This window comes from Heterodontus francisci, chromosome 24 (genome assembly GCF_036365525.1).
Source record: "Heterodontus francisci isolate sHetFra1 chromosome 24, sHetFra1.hap1, whole genome shotgun sequence".
NCBI lineage: Eukaryota > Metazoa > Chordata > Chondrichthyes > Heterodontiformes > Heterodontidae > Heterodontus > Heterodontus francisci.
Window position 1 is genome coordinate 41,148,983 of NC_090394.1, and position 7,263 is coordinate 41,156,245.

Below are 7,263 nucleotides of genomic sequence, written 5' to 3' on the forward strand. Positions count from 1 at the left end.
TTTCAGTTCATCACCCTGCTCCCATGCCCACATTTCTGACCTTGGCCTGCTGCAGTGTTCCAGTGAACATCAATGCAAGCTCGAGGAACAGCACCACATTTTCCAATTAGGTATCCTATAGCTTTCCAGACCAAACAATAATTTTCAGAGCATAACTGGCCCTTTTCTTTTATCATCTTTTTTTAACATGTGCCTGCCTTAAACTTGGTTTTTCAGGTTTGTGCTTTTGAACAGAGCTGTTCATTATTTCAACACTCTCTCTGCACTAATGCTTTTTCTTTCACCACACCATTAGCTCACTCCCTTTCCTTTGCCTGATGACTTCCTTGTCAATTAATCTCTCCTGTCCTCTGCCCTTCACTTGCTTAAAACCTATTACAGTTCTAACCTTTGCCAGTCCTGATGAAAGGTCAGACCTGAAACATTAACTCTGCTTCTCTCTCTACAGATGGAGTATTTCCAGCACTTTGTGTTTTCATTTTACTATGATCCAATAACCCCCTTTGCACCACTGACCATAACACACCCACAATAAAGTGTGGCAAGAAAAAATGCTGCACCAGGATTTGATTACATGGACTATGCTAATATATACATTAAAATATTAAGTATTGATAAGTAACAAGTGAGTAGCTAGTGAGACATCTTTTATTTTTAAGGTTTATTACTACTATTGGTAGGGTTTATTAGTTTTATTAGTAGCAGGGTTTATTTGCAGTACCAAGGTTTATAATCTAATAGATAGAGGAATGGCAGAGCTACTCCAACCTCTGCAGTGCACATCAGATGCGATATGGGAAGTCCAGGACACTTCTGTGTGTCCTGGATAACCATATGCGCAGTAAGTTCATCAGTTGCAGCAGCTCAAGCTCCAGGTTTTGGAACTTGTGCAGTAGCTGGCGTCAGTGTGGTGCGTCCATGAGCTTGAGAGCTTCATGGATTATAGATGTGGTCACCCCGCAGCTTAAGAGTATGCAAGGAGAGAGGGAATGGGTGACTGCCAGGCAGTCAAGAAGCAACAGGCAGGTAGTGCAGGAGGCACTGAGTGCATCTTACTCTCCTACCAGTATTCAGTCCTGAATACAAAGAAAGTGATGGTTCTGCTGGGGAGTGCAGCCAGAGTCAAGGCCATGGCACCAACCTGGCTCAGTTGCACAAAGATGACTAGAAGAGCAATAGTGATAGGAGACTTGATAGTTAAGGGAATAGACATGTGTTTTTGTGGCCGAAGACGTGAATGCAGGATGGTGTGTTGCCTCCCTGGTGCCAGGATCAAAGATGTTACTGAATGGCTGCAGAACACCCTGAAGGTGCAAGGTGAACAGCCAGCAGACGCAGTTCACATTGATACTAATGACATAGGTAGGAAGAGGGATGTGGTCCTGCAGAAAGAGTTTAGGGAGCGGGGTAAGAAATTAGCAAGCAGGACCTCAATGAATAGTAATCTCTGTTTTACTCCCAGTACCACATGCTAATGAGTATAGAAATTGGAGGATAGTACAGTTGAATGAGTGGCTGGAAAGATGGTGCAGGAGAGAGGACTTTAGATTCCTGGGACCAGTTCTGGGGAAGATGGGACCTGTACAGGTTGCACCTGAACAGAGTTGGAACAAATTTGCTTGTGGGGCAATTTTCTAGTGCTATTGGGGAGGGTTCAAACGAACTTGGCAGGGGTGTGAGAACCAGATTATACAGGAACACCAGGTGCACAGAGAGTTGGGAGAGACAGATAGCACTGGAGTAGGAAATAGTAAAGTATTGGGTGAGGTCAGCATGAGAGTGTTAGACAGTACTAGAGAAGGAGCTAGTTCTGTATTAGATGGGAGTGGACTGAGAAGAACCACGAGGAATGCAAAGACAGGATTACAATGTATGTTTGTAAACACACAAAGTGTGGTGAATAATATTGATGAGCTACAAGCACAAATAGCAGTATGGGAATATGATGTAGTGGCAATAACGGAAACATGGCTTAAAATGGCAAGGACTGGGTGCTTAACATACAAGGATATAAAGTATTCAGAGAAGACAGAGAAGGAAAAAAGGGAGGTGGGGTAGGAGTACCAATTAAGGAAGACATTACAATGTTTGAAAGGGAGGATGTCCCTGAAGGGACAAGGACAGAATCCATTTGGTTAGAGTTGAGGAGCAAAAAAGGTATGATCACATTACTAGAAGTATTCTATAGGCCTCCAAAAACGTGAGATAGAGGTGCAAACCGGCAGGGAAATCACTGTGAAGAACTATAGAGTGGTGATATTGGGGACTTTAATTACCCAAATATCGATTGGGATAGTTTTAGAGTAAAGGAATTTCTGGAATATGTTCAGGAGAATTTCCTTGATCAGCATGTTCTCAGCCCAACTAGAGAGGAGGCATTGCTGGATCTGGTGCTGGGAATGAGGTGGGCCAAATGTCTGTGGGATCATTGTATCATAAGGTTTAGACTAGGAATACAGAAAAGCAAGGAACAAAATAAGGTAGAATGTCTAGATTGGACGAAAGCTAATTTCAACATCATGAGAAGGGATCTAGCTAGGACAGAATGAACCCAAAGACCGACAGGCAAAGATGTATTGGAACAATGGGTTATCTTTAAGGAAGAGATGCTACAGGTGAAGGCTAAGTATATACTAACAAGGGCAAAAGGTAGGGGAACCAAAAACAGGGCTCCTTGGATGACCATGGAGATGGAGATTATGATGAAACAAAAAAAGGGCATATGATACCTGTCAGGTGAACTCATGAAGTGAGAACCAGGCCGTATAAAATAAGTTGGGAGGGAAGGTGAAAAGGAAAATAAAAGGCTGGCAAAGAGAGAACATGAGAATAGACTGGCAATCAACATAATAGGGAACCCAAAGATCTTCTACCATCATGTAAATAGTAAGCGAGTACTAAGAGGTGGAGTGGGGCCTATCAGGAACAAAGAGAATATATGCTTACAGACGCAGTGCAAGGCAATTATAATGAATACGTTGTAACAGTGTTCATTAAGGAAATGGAATCTGAAAAACAAAAATCAGTTGAAGCAGAGAGGCAATAGAAAGGATAAAAAGTGGGGGGGGGGGGTACTATAAAGGCTGGCTATGCTTAGGGTAGATAAGTCACCTGGTCTAGATAGCTTGCATGTGACGTTACTAAAGAGCTTTACCTAATCTTCCAATCATCCCTGGATATGGGGGAGGTGCCAGAGGACTGGAGAGCAGCAAATGTGACATCCTTATTCAAGAAAGGGTGCAAAGACAGTCCTAGCAACTACAGGCCAGTTAGTTTAACATCAGTGGTGGGTAAGGTTTTAGAAAGATAATCAGGGAAAATATCAGACACTTGGGGGAGATTTGAGTTAATTAAGGAGAGCCAGCACGGATTTGTAAAAGGTAGATCATGCTTAACTATTCTAATTGAATTTTTGATGAAGTAACAGAGAAGGTTGATGAAGGGAATGCAGTAGATATTATTTATATGGAGTTTAAGAACGCATTTAATAAGATACCACATAAAAGGCAGGCTAACAAACTTGAGGTTCATGGAATAGGAGGTCAGTGTCCAATTGGATAAGAAAATTGGCTTAAGGACAGAAAACAGTGAGTCATAGTAAATGGTTGCCTTTCAGACTGGAGGATGGTAAACAATGGTATTCCCCAAAGATCAGTGCTGGGACCACTCCTCGTTGCTATATATGACTTAGATCTTGGAACACGGCAAAATCTCAAAATTTGCCTATGACACCAAACTTGGAGGTGTGGAAATAGTGAGGAAGATATGAACCGCCTGCAACATGACATAAATAGGCCAGTGGAGTAGGTGGACAAGTGGCAGATGGAATTTAATACATAGAAGTCTGAGGTGATACATTTTGGCAGAAGGAATAGCGAGAGGCAATATATACTTAATGGCACAGTTCTAAAAAGTGCAACAGGAATCTGGGGGTACATATGCATCGATATTTGAAGGTGGCAGGACATATTGAGAGTGGTTAGTAAAGCATATGGGATCTTGGACTTCATAAATAGAGGCATTAAGAATAGCAGGAAAGTTATGCTGAACCTTTATAAAGCTGTTTAGACCCCAACTAGAGTATTGCATCCAGTTCTGGTCACCACACTTCAGGAAGGATGAGGGTCCTTGTGAGGGTGCAGAGATTTACCAAAATGGTTTCAGGGATGGGGGATTTTAGTTACAAGGTTAGGTTAGAAAAGCTGAGTTTGTTCTCCTTAAAACAAAGGAGATTGAGGGGAGATTTAATAGAAGTGTGCAAGATTATGACAGGCTTAGATAAGTTAGACAAGGAAAAACTGTTCCCATTAACTAATGGTACAAGGACCAGGGAACACATGATAGAAAGTTTTGGGCAAAAGATGCAGGGAGTATGAGGAAAACCTCATTTACAAAGTGGGTGGTAATGATCTGGAACTCATTGCCCACAAGGGTGGTGGAGGTGGAGACAATCAATGACTTCAAAAGGAAGTTGGACGGAGGGAAATAGACTTGCAGAGCTACAGGATCGAACAGGGGAGTGGGACTGACTGGATAGCTCCCTGAAAAGCTGGCATTGACTCGATGGGCCGAATGGCCTCCTTCTGTGATGTAAATGACTATGCATACTTTGAGAAATGATTTGTGGTGTCATAGGCTTGTAAGAAACAGGTGGTTCTGGAACTATGGTTCCCAAAGCTGGGCTCCACCACTGGGATTTTCTTCACCTCATGTCTCGGTCTGTTGTAGACCAACTGATAGCGATTACTATGATTAGCCAACAACTCCATTATAATTGGTTCAAGTATATAAAAGCAAGTCTTCCTTTACCATGATAGTAGAAGACAAATCAGATGGATCTTGGCCTTTTTTCATCCAGCAATTCCTAAGATGCTACAGCCTTGCACGAAGGCAAAGTTGAAATATCAGAGGTGCCCTCCTTCAGATTAGTTTAACCAAGGTTCAGTCTGCCTGATTCAGTGTTTCATGGAGACATTCAGCATCCAATGAAACTATTTAAAGGCCAGGATGCTTTCCCAGTGCCCTGGCCATCATTCCTCCTTCCATCAACATGACAAAACAAAAACTATAGAACTTGTCATTCATCACATTGCTGCTGCAGAAATGCCACATTTGCTAAGTTACTGCACTTCAAAAGTAATTCATTGCGTGAAGCACTCGAGACACTTTGACATGGTAAGACACTATCCAAACGCTGATATAAATCACACCTATGCCTCCTTATCAGTATGCACCCTATCTACTTCAGGTACCACTAAAAAGCATCATTCTAAAATCCTACTACTGAGCTTAATCCTTTGAGATCTCTGCGCTCTAATTCTGGCTTCTTACGCATTCCCAATTTTAATCACTCCACCATTAGTGGCCGTGCCTTCAGCTGCTGAGGCCCAAAGCTCTGGATTGCCCTCCCTAAACCACTCTGCTTCTTTTCTCGTTTAAGACACTGCTTAAAGCCTTCCTCATCTGCCCCGATATCTCATGTGGCTCGGTGCTAAATTTTGTGAAGCACCTAGGGAACCTTTATCATGTTAAAGGTGCTATGTAAATGAAAGCTCTTGATATTATTCTAATCTTTTTCATTTTGCTCTTTCGTTGCTGAGAGGCAAAGCATTCAAACAAGGTAAGTACTGAATTTCCAAGAGGTAGGCCAGTGAGATTTGCGGTGATTCATCGCTTTGCCCAAATCCTTACCTACATCTATCTCTTACGTCCCAAAGGCAATGAAGTACTTTTGAAGTGTAGTCACTGTTGTAATGTAGGAGCCACTGCAGTCAAATTGAACACAACAAAAGTCCTACAAACAACAAAGTCACAATGACCAGATAACTTTCAGTGATGTTGTCTGAGGGATAAATATTATCCAGGACAGAAGGGCTAGCACCCCAACCCTTCTTTGAAATAGTGCCATGGATCTTTTACTTCCATCCGAGAGAGTAGATAGGGCCTCGGTTTAACATCTCATTCAAAAGACATCACTACCTCAGTACTGCCCTGGAGTATTAGCATAGATTTTTTAGCTCAGCTCTTTGGAGTGGGACTTGAACCCACAACCTATTGACTAACACAACCAGCAGCTCGGTGGTCCCAGACTCTTCCTTTAATATCTTTCCCAATGGTTTAGTGCCTGATCAAAAGTTTGTGTCCCTCCATCCTCTTGAAGCTACCATGTACGGGATTTCAAGCTGTATCCTCCAATCTTACGACACTAGACAGCCACTGTTGAACATGCTAGTAAAACTGCCAACACCAAGAAAATCCCCTAATCATTCACAATGTATTACCAACTTATTTCAGTATTTCATCACTCTACATAGTATCTGCTTACATTCTTGCATGCAGTTCTTCAGTGTCTGCTGGTACCATGTCCACATTGATTGTTCCCATAGCAGTCCATATTTGCTCAGATGGGCTACTGTTCTTGATGCCTTGACATACATTGTTTCATCGGTAAGTCGTACCTGTTGGCTCATTTCCCAGTACTGAGAGGCGGCAAGGGCGTCTTTCAACCACTCTATGCGCCATTCCATGGGACGATGTTAGAATTTTTTAAAAAAATTTTTCATGGGATGTGGGCGTCACTGGCAAGGCCAGCATTTGTTGCCCATCCCTAAATGCTCTTGAACTGAGTGGCTTGCTAGGCCATTTCAGGGGGCATTTAAGAGTCAACCACATTGCTGTGGGTCTGGAGTCACATGTAGACCAGACTGGGTAAGGATAGCAGATTTCCTGCCCTAAAGGATATTAGTGAACCAGATGGATTTTTAACGACAATCGCTGATTGTTTCATGGCACCATTACTGAGACAAGCTTTCAATGCCAGATTTTTAAAATTAATTAATTGAATTTAAATTCCACCAGCTGCCATGATGTTCCCTTCAGTGATACTACAATTAAAAAGATTTGCCTTGATCAAAGACATCTATTAGTGCACAACTACATGACAGAGATGGTGTTCCCATGGGTGAGGACATCTTCATGAACTGCTGCATGGGTAATCCAAACAATTAGAGCAGTTTGGCACTCAAATAGGTCAAAAATCAGGTAGTTATTTACTGATTGGCCAAGGAGGAGCAGCACCAGACTGCAGCACACTTCATGGCATTGCAGAATTCAGAGTAAGAACATTAATATGAGTTGTAGCATCTGCATCACAGTTTATATGGGACATTATTTCTTATCCAAATTGTATCATTCATCTTTTACCACTTAGGCCCGTGACGCTGTTGCTCTCTCTCATCCATCTGTTTAAACTAGTATGGTGAG